The sequence below is a fragment of the Mya arenaria genome, chromosome 13 (assembly GCF_026914265.1).
Source record: "Mya arenaria isolate MELC-2E11 chromosome 13, ASM2691426v1".
Taxonomy (NCBI): domain Eukaryota; kingdom Metazoa; phylum Mollusca; class Bivalvia; order Myida; family Myidae; genus Mya; species Mya arenaria.
Window position 1 is genome coordinate 51,469,767 of NC_069134.1, and position 16,121 is coordinate 51,485,887.

Sequence of the window (16,121 nt, forward strand, 5' to 3'; positions counted from 1 at the left end):
TCATGATCAACTCTTAAAAAATATCCCAGATATTCATGATCCCCTCTTCAAAGATATCCCAGGTAGTACGGTAATGATCAACTCTTAAAAGATAACCCAGGTAGTCATGATCAACTCTTTAAAGATTTCCCTTTGTAACCATGCAGTTGTTGCAAGCATACTTTAAAGCCCTGGTGAAGGGGAGATCAATGCAAACTGAACATGGATGGTTTGTGTGGAAATGAGCCCACTTTTTTGGTAGAAAGTTCTATGTGATTAGTTAAACAACAGGTCAAATTGCAGATGATGTTAGCAAAATGATGCATGAAGTTAAATGACAGGCCATAGCTGTCAGACTTGAAAGGAAATTCACTTGGTGGTTTAAGCGTGAACAAAAGCCAAGATCAATCAATGCTTCAGACCCTTGATCTATGTATTCCAGGGTGATTTGCAAACGAAAGTGTATAATAGTTACTGTGTACTTTCAGGAGAATTAATTTGTGGCACAGTTCACATAAGTTCCGCTTATGTTGATTTTTCCATGCAGATAAGTAACCATACTTGTATGAAAAATTATTTCTCAATTTCACCAAGCATAGAAAACTACCAACAATGGAAGTGTTTTTTTGTCACAGACTCAATCATGTCATCTAAAATCCACACAATTCTTTCATATTTTTTCAATCTTTTCTTCAACTTTGGCCCATTTCAGATGAACTTTTTTCAAAGCACAGTAAAAAAGACCTTTATCATATAGTTTCTTGTAATTCCTCAGGTGAATCCAAATCTGTTTAACTAGTAGTTGCTTCACATAATCCAACCTATTTTTGTATATCTTCTTAATCCAATGTTCTTGTAACTCCTCAGGTGAATCCAATTGTTGAGCTAGTAGTTTTCTTCACATAAACCTATTCTTGTAGATCACTTTCTTAATCCAATGTGACCTTTTTTCTCTAATTCCATGTCTTCATTAAACCAAAAGTTACCTATTTCTTAACACATCCAGTGAAGACTTTCTTTTAAGTCTTTACTGATTCTAACCACATTTCTTACACTTGTATAGATCCTGAGTTTTATCTGTAGACTTCAAATCAAACAACTTTTTTTTCATAGTTTTCCAAACATAACATGACCTCTTTGCTCCTCAAGTGTATCCAGGTGAACATCCAATTTCAAGTCATGATTCCAGGTGATCAGTTGATAAACTGCATTGCTTAAGATTTAGAACTTCACATCAGCTGTCACCGCCATAACTACTCATATGAAGCATTGAAGGCTGGGGCGTAGCCAGCATTATGCACTTACGCATGTGTGTAACATCAATTTGAAAAATGAAAAAATAAATATGGGAAAAAATGGCATCAAATTCAAGGGCTAAGCTAAATATTGATATCAGAATAAAGGGAAGATCAGCTATAGTAAGCATTTTTTCTCTGTGTTGGATAGCTTACTGAGCCTAAATCAATCACTTGGTTACTACAAGGTCGGCGGCCCCGAACCTATAAATCCCTCCAATTACACATCAGTGCCCAACATGTTAGTTCTATATTTCATTTTTTTTCCTTGGGGAGCCCCCCTACAGCTACAGGGATATTCCTCCTTCAACACCATCCCCCTTTCGTGCGTAACATTCAGTAAAGCCTGACTACGCATCTGGAAGGCATATACCAAGTAAACTGAATGCAGTACTTAAAAGTGACTCGCTTTTGTTTTTGGACCAAATATTAGTTTTCACGGTAATGCATCTGAAAAAAACTATTTTTATCATTTTTTTATGTTATGAATAATGCAGAAAAAAATCCAGTGCATAAAAATTTATTTTGGTTTTTGTGGGGTTCAAACCCACGCCAGGAAAAACCAAAGTGAACAGTAAAAAAAAACAGCCGGCTAGTCAACACAGCCACCGGGACTTTAACAAAAATGGTGGATATGTTGGCCCCTTAGTAGTATAATAATTGGTATTTCGCGGCCATTTTGTTTGGTGGTTTGGTGGTTTTGTCGGTGGTTCCATTGTTTACGCATGCGCAAGTTTGAAATTGACTTTCGCGGCCATTTTGTTTGGTGGTGCGGTGGTTCTGTCGGTGGTTCCATTGTTTACGCATGCGCAAGTTTGAAATTGACTTTCGCGGCCATATTTAGCGATTTCGCGCGTTAGCGGTCATATTTGCCGATTTCCCGCTTTTAGCGGTTATGTTTAACCATTGTTTAAAATCCAAGAGGGTCATTGTTTAACTGGGTCTCCATTGATTATCAGTATTAATCTTTTTGCGATTGAAGTTGGCAGCCATTGTTTTACCGGCTAATATGAGTTATAATTTGACACCATATGACTCAAACAGGAGAATGTTTGATTCCTTTTGGGATGAGAATGGTAATATGTTACCCTGGAACGATAGTGAAGCTCGTTGTATATATTTGTGGGTTAAGGAGAGTCATCAGAAAATGGTAACTCTTTTAAGACAAACTAACAATTTTCAAACCATAGTTGATCAGAACAATAGCCATCAAGAGATTGAAGAATATCCGGATAGATGTAAATTCATTCCCTTTTTAACCGCATATACAGGACTTAAAGACGAGCCCATAGTACGAGAATAATCAACGTCCAAGACATTTTTTTTTTGGATTGTCAATAGTGGTATATAACAAACCGAACAAATTGGATATTGTAAGTCTGTGCTTTAACAGTTGTCTAAAGTGTTTAAAAAATACAAAAAATGGCTCAAGCTCAGATACGTTTTTCTAACGAGTTGCAGACATATTTGAGAGGTTTTGGTTTTGAAAATGTCTCTTGGTTACCAATAAGAAGGGAAATTACATGCACACTTGGTGACAAATTTGTCATAGTTGTGAAAGAGAGACAGCGACGCATTAAAATAATATTTAAAAAGGGTCACCAAAGTTTTCAATTACCATTTGAAATTTTTGAAACTCTCTGTGATATGAAGGAAAGTGTTCAGTTATTGGCTTCATTCTTACACGGACAGTCGAAATGACAACTTCAAAACTATTAGAGTTTGAATATAGTTCTCCAAGCATGCTATTCTTTCAAGACAGACTTAAAACGTTCGACATGTGGCCACCTCAAATAGAACCAAACAAGTTCCAATTATCTTCAGCAGGATTTTATTATACTGGCAGAAATGACACAGTAGAGTGTTTTTCTTGCGGTTTGCGATTACATCAGTGGCAGAAAGGAGACGAGTCGTTGTTAGAACATAAAACACATTCTCCAAGTTGTTTATTTTTGAACATAATTGGACATCATAAAAACGACATTTCATGGCAGCATAAGGACACCCGATCTTCGTCCTCCAATGACTCATCCCGAGCACCATGGACGTGGACCGAACCTCTGGCGGGTTTTCAATATGGCGATATCCCCGGATGATCTGAAAATTCAAATTTGAATTTTTCCGTTATCATATGTAACTATAAAAGACATACAACACAGCACAAACATTCAGTGTTTCATCGACATTTGGTGTGATCATATCGCAGCAGAAAAACTTAACATGGATTGCAGTGAACTATCTCAAGATATTTATGAAAATGAACATTGTGACTCCAAAACGAATGTTATGGGCACTACAGACATTTATACTCCAGTTTCTACAAGTGTCGCGCTAATGAATTCATACTTTGACTTTGTCTATGCGAAGGCACTGTGTGAGGTTATGGGTATGGTGACTAGACAACTTTGCTATGGTTGCCAGATGGATCTCCCATCTCAAAAAGATCACGATTGTATCATGGATACAGACCCTGATGATGATGAGTATAAAATAGAACGTTACTTTAGTGACATGCTAAACGCAGTTAATGAAAAAAATATACTACAAAGTTGGGAAGAAATTGTGCGCATTTCAAACATTTCCTCTGAAATGATTGATTTACACAAACATTTGCTAGAGAGCAATGACTATCTGCAGATAATGAAAACCGAGCGGTGGTGTGAAAAAATGAAAAGAATGGTGTTGACAATCAATCGCATTGAAGATCGACTGTTTCGTCCATCACGTTGAGCAAAAGAATATTTACAACACAACAAAATGGACATATTATGCAATGTTGTATGTGTTTTACTGCATTTTTCTTCAAAAAAAGAATTCATGAGAAATTAAGAACTCTGGCATTGTGTGGCGTAAAATGATTTGTTATATTTATTACTTCACGAATTTCCTTTTTGCATGTTTCAAATAAATATTTAATTCACTTTATGTACATGTACGTCATTGTATGTATATGCTTGTATGATCATATGCTGACTTATTTTATACATGTTTAGTTTCAAATAAATGTATTTATATCTATACATGTTTTCATTTCCTTGCTTTAGTTTAATTAACAACCCATGTGTCCCATAATATAAACTACTAACAACGATGATCATGTTTAATCATGGAAAAAACGCAGAAGGAACATATCCTATCACAATATTATTTCGATTCTAAAAACGCAGGCAGCTTTTTGGGTGCAAAAAAGTTACACAGGATATTAAACCAAAACTATCCAAGAGTATTTACTACTTATTTCATACAGAAATGGCTCAACAATCAAGATTCGTATGCCATTCAACGTCAGGCGAGACATACATATAAAAGACCACGTGTTGAAGTGGCGGGTATGAACGATCAGGGTGATATGGATTTAATGGCAGTTGATAACATTGCTAAATACAATGATGGAGTTAAATACCTACTCATTGTTATAGATATATTTTCACGTTTTCTATCCGTTCGACCCTTAGTTAATAAAAAATCTAACACGGTATTGTTAGCAATCAAGGATATTCTTAGTGTTCATAAGTTTAAAAAGTTAAGAACGGACCGAGGTTCTGAATTTATCAATCGTGAATTAAAAGCGTTTATGCAAAAGAAGAGAGTTTACTTGTTTAATACACAAAGCACCGCTAAAGCAAACTATGCAGAGCGAGTCATTCGTACCCTTCGTGGTATGATATTTAGAATGTTAAGATATCAGCGAAATTATAGATATATAGATCACCTTCAAGATATTGTAAATAGTTACAATAATTCCCCTCATCGGAGTTTGGATGGATTAGCACCAAGTGATGTTACAAAGAAAAACGAGACACAACTTTGGAGTAAAATGTATCTAAAACCTAAAAAATTCCCCAAAACGCCTCCTCGCTTTAAATATAAAATTGGTGATTTGGTTAGATTAAGTTACACGAAACATCCCTTTAGAAGAGCTTATCAACAACAATATACTACAGAAGTTTTTAAAATAAAGAGCAAGATTTTCAAACAAGGTTTTCCATTGTATAAGATCATAGACTTGAATAAAGAACCAATATCAGGTTATGTGAATCAAAATGAAATAATTCCTGTTGATAAAGATGCAGACAGTCTTTGGTATGTTGATAAAGTTTTAAAAAAGAGAAAAGTCAAAGGGAAATTAGAGTATTTTGTTCGATGGGAAGGATTTCCAAAATCATTTGATAGCTGGATTGATGCAGATCAAGTTCAAGAACAATAATAATGGAACGATATGTGTTTGTGAGAGACAGTGAAAGTAATCACATCTTCACCGAGAACAAACCCTATAACTTCAAAGTGCAGTTAAAATTACCTCTATCTTTTAATGGTTACTGGAAGGTTGCTTTGTGTGAAATAAGTATAAAAACTGATCCTAAAGCAAGAAGAAAAACTGTAGATAATACCTTATTTATTTACTCAAACGTTTGCAAAGAAAGCGTTGTTGACGGAGGTGAACGTCCCTTATTGAGAAGAATAGAGAAAAACGAAGAAAATGGTTGGAATTATGTGTTAGAATCTCCTTTTTATTTACCCTTAAACCGATCAGAATTCCAAGAGATTGATTTCAGTATAAAAACTGTGGAAAACGAGTATGCTTCATTCGTAAGTTCACCAGTGCATCTCACACTTCATTTTAAGCGATATCCATTTTACCCCAAATATGAATCAATCTAAGTTGTATGTACCGAACCCACAAATGTGGATAGACTATTTCAAAAATAACAAACCTCAAGTTGGGAGGGGATTTGCCATTCCACACAAGTCGAAGATGGGAAGTAATGGTATGACAATCAGCACAGTTTCCCCATCGGAACAGACAGTAAACCAGGCGAAAAGTGAGCTGAAACGAGATGGTTTAAATACTTCAGAAATGTCAACCCTTGTTCATAAATTATCCAAACCTTCAGAAGTAACACATCGTGTAAACAGCGCGAGAAAAAAACAGTTCAGAAACAGGAGTAAACAAACTAAACCGAAAAAAGGACAGAAGTCTACAAGAAAAAATAAACAAACTGAAAATAAACCTGTAAAAAACAATCAAAAATCAAGAAAAGGTGTAAAAGCAAGCAAAAAAGTGGACAATAAATGGAAAATTGATAAGAAAGCGAGAAATAATTCGAAGAAATCTATAACAACGTGGGATATATTTGGTTCATAAAATGTCTTATTTCACAAAAGACGGATTTTCTGAAGGTGTTCCGAATGAATTACTACTATTTGACTTACCTCCTACACAAGTTGCGGTGAATGATGTCCATTATCAAGAGATTCGTCCAATATCCCAAGTGTCGGATGATACTCCCATTGAGTTTCAAATCAGTGGTCAGAATTCGATGGACTATCTCGATCTGAAAGATACACAGTTATGTGTGAAACTAAAAGTAACTAATCCAGATGGATCTAACTTAAAATCGGGTGAGAAGGTGGGACCTGTGAATTTGTTCTTGCAGGCATTATTTTCAATTATAGAAGTGACTCTACAAAACAAGGCGGTTATATCATCTAATTACAATCCATATATAGCCATGTTTAATACTTTACTATGTAATGGAAAAGATGCTTCATTTTCTCAATTGTCTTCTCAACTATTCATAAAAGATGACAATGATCACCCAGAAGACTGTGATCCTAGTGGAGCAAACAATGGATTGTTTTTACGGTCAAAATATATAACAAAATCAAAAACTTTAGAGTTGCAAGGGCCTATATATCACAGTTTATTTACTATTAAACGGTACCTGTTAAACCAAGTGGATGTTAATGTGAAGTTGTATCGTAGTTCTCCAGCATTCTGTCTAAGTTCTGGCGAGACATCCCCAAGCTATAAAGTAAACATTACAGATAGTTATCTTTTAGTAAAAAAAGTTAGAGTCAATCCAGCTCTCATTGTTGCTCACTCTGAGATGTTAAAGATCAACACAGCAAAGTATCCATTTGATAGACTTGAATGTCGGTTACAAACCATTGCTGCAGGTAGTACGGTGTTTACGTGGGATAACTTATTTCAAGGACAAAAACCAAATACAATTGTCGTAGCCTTTGTCAGATCAGCAGCAATTTCGGGAGATTATAAATCAAATCCATTTCATTTCCTAAACTGTGACATTAGGAGTATTTGCCTTTATGCTGATGGGGTTCCAGTGTGGGGTAATCCACTAAAAACAAATTTTAATAATTTAAATGGAGAAAGTTTTATGAGAGTATACGCAAATATGTTTCTAACAAATGGAATGTGGAATAAAGATGCTGGACTTGATATAAACAGAGAAGACTTTGCACGCACATCCTGTATTTTTACATTTCAATTAGAGCCAAAGTTTTCTGATGAAGCATTTCTATCTCTAATAAAAACAGGAAATGTGCGATTAGAGGTTCAATTTGGAACGGCTTTATCTACCGCAACAAGCTGTATTGTGTATAATAGTTCTCCTGGATTTTTTCAAATTAACGCTCAGAGAGACATAATAACAGAATGAATACATCACAGCTTCAGTGTTGTATAGACTGTGATCCAATGTTGCAAAAAACAATTTTGGGGGTGTTTGCGGCTGATCAACTACCAAACGACTTGGTATTTCCATGTGGTTTTATTGCCAATACAGACAATCATTTCATGGAAGGAAGACATTGGTGTACATTTTACTTCCCAAATTCAACCACTATCGAATATTTTGACAGTTATGGGAAACCAATTGACTATTTTAACACTTATTTTCTGAAATATGCTTCTTATTTTTCAACTGTTATCACAAATTCGAGACAGCTACAAAGTAATTACAGTGATGTTTGTGGGATGTATTGTTTGTTTTTCTTACTACAACGAACAAATGGTGTATCTTTTTATGACATTGTACATAGTTTTTTCAATGATTATGACTGTAATGATTTACTTGTATATAACTTCGTTAGAAATATGTTTCCATATTGTTTGCAAAATGGTTGTTTCAAAAACCAAACATGTAGATCACTAATAAAGTAGTGTATTTAAATGGTTTTTGTTTGTATTCTATTTATTGTGTTCTCTGTTATCAACAAGTGTAGATCATGTTGGATGCATTAATTAAATTTGAATGCCCTGCCACTTGTATTGTGGCAGGAACAAGTGGAAGTGGAAAGTCAACCTTTCTATTTGAGTTGTTTAAAAATGCAAACTCTATGTTTACCATGATTCCGAAAAAGATTATATATTGTTATTCTACCTATCAATCCTTATTTGATGATATGAAAGAACATGTGGAAAATATTGAATTTTTTGAAGGTTTACCAACTAAAGACGATATGGACATGTGGACTATGGAAACTGACTTCAAAATATTAGTGATTGATGATTTAGCACAAAAAGCTTCACAAAGTGTAGATATTGTCAACTTATTCACCATTTATAGTCATCACCATAATTTTTCAGTCTTTTTCGTAGTGCAAAATTTATTTACAGGAGGAAAATATTTTCGAACTATTAGTCTAAACAGTCATTATTTTGTGTTGTTTAACAATCAGAGAGATAAATTACAAATTCAAGCATTAGCCAAACAAATGTTTCCCGGTGAAACGCATTATTTTATGGATGCCTATAGAAAAGCCACAAACAAGAAATATAGTTACCTTCTGGTGGATGTAAGTCCACATTCTAACCCGTTATATAAACTTCGTACAGACATCTTTCCACATCAAACCCCCATTGTATTTCTACCTGAAAAGGAGAAAAATGGAAGATAAACTACAGAAGGAGAGACATTTTTTAAAATTTATGATCAACACCAATGAAAAACAACAAAAAATGTTGATAAAAAACTTAACAAAATCTCAATTGGCTGCACTTATAGAGGTGATTTACAATGCTATCAGGGGAAATCTTGTCATTCCAGAAAAGGATAAAAAGAACTTGAAACGATATAGACATGTCATACGTAAAGTAATATCCAAAAGACTCTCTCAAAAAACGAGGAAAGCCATTCTGTTAAAATATTTCAAACAGTTTTTAGCGTTAATTAAACCCAGTGAATCATGGCTCAAGAATTAGTGTTAATTCCTAAATCAAAGTATGAATACTTACTCTCTAAATGTGATGGAAGTTTACAAAACAGTCAACCTTCTAAAAACAATAACATGGTATTACAACAAAATGGTAAGAATTCACAGAAAAGGTTGACTCAAAATGGCGGGAAGTTACAGAAAAAATCAATTCAAAATGACGGAAATTTACAGAAAAGACTAGTCGTGAAACGTTTAAACAAGTTTTTTGAAAAACCTAAAAAAAATAAGAAAAAAAATGAGAATCTCAAAGAAATAAAGTCAAAACAAAACAAAAGGGGAAAAACAAAGATAATTAACAAATTGAAATGGATTCCCTATAGTATTTGAAATTCAAATGTTTAAAATTCAAATGTTTGGCGAACTTTTTTCCCGCCAAATTCACATTTTGGTGGAATATTTTCCCACCAAAACATTTGACAAACTAGTTCATTTACTATTGAGTTTCCGAGTTAGTAACATTCTTTAAGTTTTTACAGAAGGAAGAAATTGATACTTTTGAACCTGAAAAAATACCAGAGGATGGATCTAAGGGGTATATTCTAGAAGTAGATCTAGAATATCCAAAACATTTACATGACAGTCATAACGACTACCCATTAGCTCCGGAACGTAAATTCACACCCAATGAAAAATTATCTCCTTATGCTCAACATGTGTTGAAACATTTACACAACAGTGAGGAACTTCCACCCAGAGCAAAGGTGGAAAAATTACTCACCACTTTAGAAAACAAACAGAATTATGTACTTCACTATCGCAACCTGCAACTGTATCTCCAACTCGGTCTAAAATTGAAAAAATACATAAAGTATTAGAGTTCCAACAAGAGGCTTTCATGAAACCCTACGTTGAGTTCAACACCAAAATGCGACAACAAGCCAAGACTGCTTACGAGAAGAACTTCTTCAAACTCATGAACAACTCGGTCTTCGGTAAGGTTGTTGTTGTTTTTTTTTGTTTTTTTGGGGGGTTCGTGTTAATTTATAACATTGTTATCATTTTTGTATGATCTGCCCGTATGTAATTTATACAATTTATTTATTGTCACTTCCATACCACTAATACTTATCTACAAAAACAACTGTTCAATAATTGTCAGGCGTAGTTTCACTTTTTGGTATTTCATTCATCTTCAATCAAACGCTTACAAGTGCTCATGTACAATTAGGAACCTAAAGTAAAACTGACCAAAACTAACTACCGGCAAGTAAAAAGTGTATTTTTCGGTCCCATTTTCATATCCCTCATCCAAAACACAGGTATCTAAGATAACGACGGATACCATCATAAAAACATATATTGAGCAGTTCAGAGTAAAGATTAACATGATGAAAAGTTACTTACCAAAAATTTTGTTTACTTTCAGGAAAAACCATGGAAAATCTTCGGAAGCATCGGTCCGTAGAACTTGTTCATACAGAAAAACGACTACAGAAAAACGACTACAGAAGGTGTCATCCAAACCCACTTATAAGATGCACCGGATTTTTTCTGAAGACCATGTTGGTGTTGAATTAAGTCGCAAAAATTAAATAAAATTAAATTAAATAAACCAATTTTTGTTGGAATGAGTATCCTTGATTTGTCAAAATATACCATGTACGATTTTTATTATAATCATTTGAAAAATGTGTATGGTAGCAACGTTGAGCTAGAATTAACGGACACAGATTCATTTTTAGTATCATGTACAACACCGGACATTTTCCAAGATATGTTGGCCTATTCACATTTGTTTGACACTTCAGATTTCCCTAAAGATCATTTTTTATATAGTGACTTCAACAAAAAAGTAATGGGAAAAATGAAAAGTGAAACAAATGAGAAATGTATTAGTGAATATTGCGGTTTGCGATCGAAAATGTATGCATTTAAGTGTGATGATATAGACGAGAAAAGAGCAAAAGGGATATCAAAAGCGGTTGTTAAAAAATCATTGACTCTTAATGATTATAAACATGTATTATTTAATAATTCTCAAATGCACTCAACAATGCATTCATTAAGTCATAACCATAAAATTTATCTGGAAACAATCAGCAAAGTAGGATTATCTAGTTTTGATGACAAAAGATTTTTATTAGAAGATGGAATTAAATCATATGCTTATGGACATTATAAGATACAAGAGATATAATTTCTATGTTTTATACCAAATTACATCTAATTTCATGTAATTTCATGTGATGTTATCTACTGCTCTACTGTTAAAATGTAACCTAAAATAAATAAAAAAAAATAAAATAAAAATGTATGATCTTTGTTAAACAAATTGTTTGAATTCAATTATAATCAACTTTATTTGTATTTGCATTGTATTGTATTTATAAGAAAATAAATATTAAAATCTTGTCTGATATTTTATTTATTGATACAACATACCGGAATGGTATAAAATAGCTCGTCAGACATGTCCTCAACTTATAAATCTCAATTTGGTCTTGTTAAATTTTAAAATATTGTATTAATGGAATGAAATAGTTATACACAAAAATAAATAATAAAAAACATTCACGTTTTCATTACAATAAGATCGAACACATTTTAACATTTCTGTAGGGTTGATTTAATGAAATGTAAACGATACATCATACCTTTAAGGTATGAGGTTATTTGATAAAGAAATTGTGTGAATCCTTTACCGATTTAATAAAAATAGTGAAACTCAAAAGAAGCTAAGAGAGGACAAAACTGTTATATCTTCAAAACCTACTTTTGGTGGTCAAAATAAAAGATTATTTAGTAAGTTGTTTGAAAAACTTTCATGTCATTGTAAGGTTCAACGGAGGTGTTCATAATGATAAACAGAGTCCAGTGAATCGAGCGCTGGCATTTGACAATGGTTTAATAAGTGATTTATTGTGATAGCTCACCACAGTGGAAGAGCTTTAGTCACCCTGAATGATAAACTAGATATATGATAACGACAATCTCGTCTTTTGAGCCATCAGCAGCTCATTTAACTGTCTTCACTTTTAAGTTATTACAATGGGTACGTCGGAGAGTAATTGAGTGGCTATTAGATATGGTGTTGTTGTACGAATTGACACTAAACGGTCAGGTTTTAGTCATTCAATTTCTTGAAATCACTTTCGATCACGCGATGGCTGGGTTCTGATGAACTTTTGTTTGTCAATGACCTGTGATCTTACATATAAAAGAATCCGTTTGATCACATATAAAGATGGTGGAGTTTATGATAAGTCCATCGTCTGATGAGGGAAAACAATACCATTAAATAGATCCTAGGTCGATGACCCTATGTTAGAAACGTTGGATGAGTTGTCCTTTGACATACAATACACTGATGTGGTTAGTGTGACAATGCTATTGTTTATATCCCTTCTATTGAAATGAATACTGTTAATCAATGGAGACCCAGTTAAACAATGACCCTTTGTCTTGGATTTCAAACAATGGTTAAATATGGCCGCTAACGCGGGAAACCGCCAAAGATGGCCGCGAGAGTCAATTTCAAACGCACATCCAATCAAAAGACACATGCTAAATTTATAAGTTTAATGATGTATATTAATGTGTGATCAGTTCGTCCTCCACCTCCTTGTCTGTCTGGAGCGTACATCTGACAGGTTCCAATTGCCCTATCCACCTAATGTACAGTAGCAATACTGAATTTTATCACCACACTTGCTAAAATGTATAACAATGTTGTTAAATTAGATGAGTTTGACTTGTAATTGCTGAAAGTATAGCTTTCATATCAAATATCTGCTGTATGTTTTAAATTAGAGTATGTCTTGCTATACCTATTTCAGGGACTAGAATTTGTCATCAATGCCATCGCGGATAAAATCATTTGCAAGTGAATAATTGCTTTTTTTTCTAGAACGGGCATAAGTACAATTTTCAATGTTCGTTGAATGCACAAGACTATAGGTACTCACATTACAATAACATAGTTGTTAAATGTTTTTCTCAAGAAGCAAATATTACATGGAACAATTTGAACACCTGCGAAGGAAAGTCATTTCCCCCTTTCTCCTCTTTAGCCAATATATCATTCGTTATAAATCTGTCAAAACCAGGGTACAAAATCAAGTACTAGTAATACGAAGGTTATTAAGGTACCTCTTTGTAAATTATTGGATCAACCAATCATGATTACAAGTAAACATTTAATATAAAGTATATAATACTGCAAAAGTTTCATGAAATCAAACCTGTGAAAAAGATGATGTTATAAATCTGTTTAATATCAATATGTACAGGATTGCTTGGTGACAGTTAATTAAACTATGTACAATAACAATGATTAATTACAAACTAGTTTAATAACATACAAAACAAAATATCGCATGGGGCTTTCTGATTCTAACCAAAGATTAAAACAACACAGTAATGACTAATATTGATCTCAAAAAGAGATTTTTAAAGAGGAAAATTATCATTATCTTCTCACACAAAGGAGTGTGTAATAAATCGAGCGTTGGACAACGGTTTAATTAGTGACCTACTGTGATAGATCACCTCATTGTACTAGATTTAGTTAGCCTGGATGATAAACTAAATGTATGATAACGATAATAGTGACAGTCCCGTCTTTTGGACTTTCAACACATCATTTAACCGACTTTTCACTTTAATGGTATTACAATGCGTCAATGACATGTGCTTTTTCACCTTAAATAATCAGAAGTTTGATCACTTAAAAAGATAGAGAGGGTTATAATTAGTACATCGTGTGATAAGGGGATAACAATTAAAGGCAATACTATTAAACAAATGATGCGTTAATCATTGTTAGAAACTTTGGAGCGTTGTCCTTTGGCATACATAACCCTGATCTGATAAAGACGATAGTGCTATCTTCGTGTCGTACCATAAACTACATTGAAATGAATACTCTCAATCAAACAATGCACCCGTCAACATTCCGCGGACCTGCCTGTGATGGGACCCGCCAGATTCGTCAAAGATGACCGCGAGTTACCTTCTTTTACCCTATAACCTAGTGATAACTATGGGTTTTTTCCTTTGTAAAAATGGAAAACATTATTATTCTTTTGAACAGAGACATTATAAATCTTTGTGGTAATGAAAAAACTGTATCTGCTGATGAACAAGGACAACAAACGTCTTTTCAAAGTTTTAAAATGAACATTTGAAACCTTTGTCTTAAACTTTCTTCCAAAACATTCGTGTATGAATCGTTATTCTTTGAAACAAAGAAATCATATAAAATCATTAAAGGGAAAAAAAACGTTGTAATTTTCCTAACTAGTGAGATCAAATTTTGTTTATTACTTGTAAAAGGGATTGAAAAAAAAACTTTTGAAAAATTTGATGATTGTAGAAAACAATAGTTATTATCATAACCTCTCAACTGTTAGGTCAGCTCAATATAACCTTTATCAATATTTTATGTAAAATGATCATGAGCCCCTTTTAAAAGGTATCAAGTACAATCATTATAACAATCGTGACCATTTCTATGATAAATGTTATTGTTAACATGTTAAGATTGTTCTCCCTATCGCTCCTTTTGGGAGTTGAATTGATATATAAAAATATTGTATTGATGGTGATAACGGAACTCATCTTGGCTAATGTTATGTTAACGGAAAAATGAGTATGGTTTTGCAAGGTGAAAAGTTCATATCACCGTTCATTAAATTTGAATGTCTTTCACTGTTAACAATGACCCTTTGTCTTGGATTTTAAACAATGGTTAAACATAACCGCTAAAAGCGGGAAATCGGCAAATATGACCGCTTACGCGCGAAATCGCTAAATATGGCCGCGAAAGTCAATTTCAAACTTGCGCATGCGTAAACAATGGAACCACCGACAGAACCACCGCACCACCAAACAAAATGGCCGCGAAAGTCAATTTCAAACTTGCGCATGCGTAAACAATGGAACCACCGACAAAACCACCAAACCACCAAACAAAATGGCCGCGAAATACCAATTATTATACTACTCCCCTTATGGAAACATTCATTATATCACATGATACATTGTCAATCAACCAATCAAACAACACATCAGCCGTAATTAATTTTGAATACACGTTTGAAATTGTGGTCTTCAACATTATTTTGCTAAAGGGTTCCAGCTTTTGCTATTTTTGTTTTAACACTCCTTTCCTTATGATTTAACACTTAACAAATTACGTGTCCCCCAGCTATGACTACCAGTATAAAGATATATGGTCATTTGATAAACTACAGTGCTTTAGAACGTGTCCCCCAGCTATGACCACCAGCATAGAGATATATGGTCATTTGATAAACTACAGTGCTTTAGAACGTGTCCCCCAGCTATGACCACCTGTATAGAGATATATGGTCATTTGATAAACTACAGTGCTTTAGAACGTGTCCCCCAGCTATGACCACCTGTATAAAGATATATGGTCATTTGATAAACTACAGTGCTTTAGAACGTGTCCCCCAGCTATGACCACCTGTATAAAGATATATGGTCATTTGATAAACTACAGTGCTTTAGAACGTGTCCCCGAGCTATGACTACCTGTATAAAGATATATGGTCATTTGATAAACTACAGTGCTTTAGAACGTGTCCCCCAGCTATGATCACCAGCATAAAGATATATGGTCATTTGATAAACTACAGTGCTTTAGAACGTGTAACCCAGCTATGATCACCAGCATAAAGATATATGGTCATTTGATAAACTACAGTGCTTTAGAACGTGTCCCCCAGCTATGACCACCAGCATAGAGATATATGGTCATTTGATAAACTACAGTGCTTTAGGATGTGTCCCCCAGCTATGACTACCAGTATAAAGATATATGGTCATTTGATAAACTACAGTGCTTTAGAACGTGTCCCC

General features: G+C 33.9%; 1 long non-coding RNA gene across 10 annotated transcripts; it reads right to left on the reverse strand.

The window, feature by feature from the left end:
* Positions 1–3,203: 3,203 nt before the first annotated feature.
* Positions 3,204–10,451, reverse strand: LOC128213906 (uncharacterized). Of its 10 annotated transcripts, none has more exons than XR_008257817.1 (8): positions 10,189–10,446; positions 10,015–10,081; positions 9,316–9,354; positions 8,865–8,952; positions 7,001–7,083; positions 6,489–6,610; positions 5,990–6,102; positions 3,204–3,371 (listed from the first exon to the last, which is right to left on the reverse strand). It is a non-coding gene; the product is annotated as an uncharacterized LOC128213906 (long non-coding RNA). The 10 variants fall into 10 exon arrangements; XR_008257819.1 differs by having other exon boundaries at positions 10,353–10,367; XR_008257814.1 differs by having other exon boundaries at positions 8,865–9,354; positions 10,189–10,451.
* Positions 10,452–16,121: the final 5,670 nt, after the last annotated feature.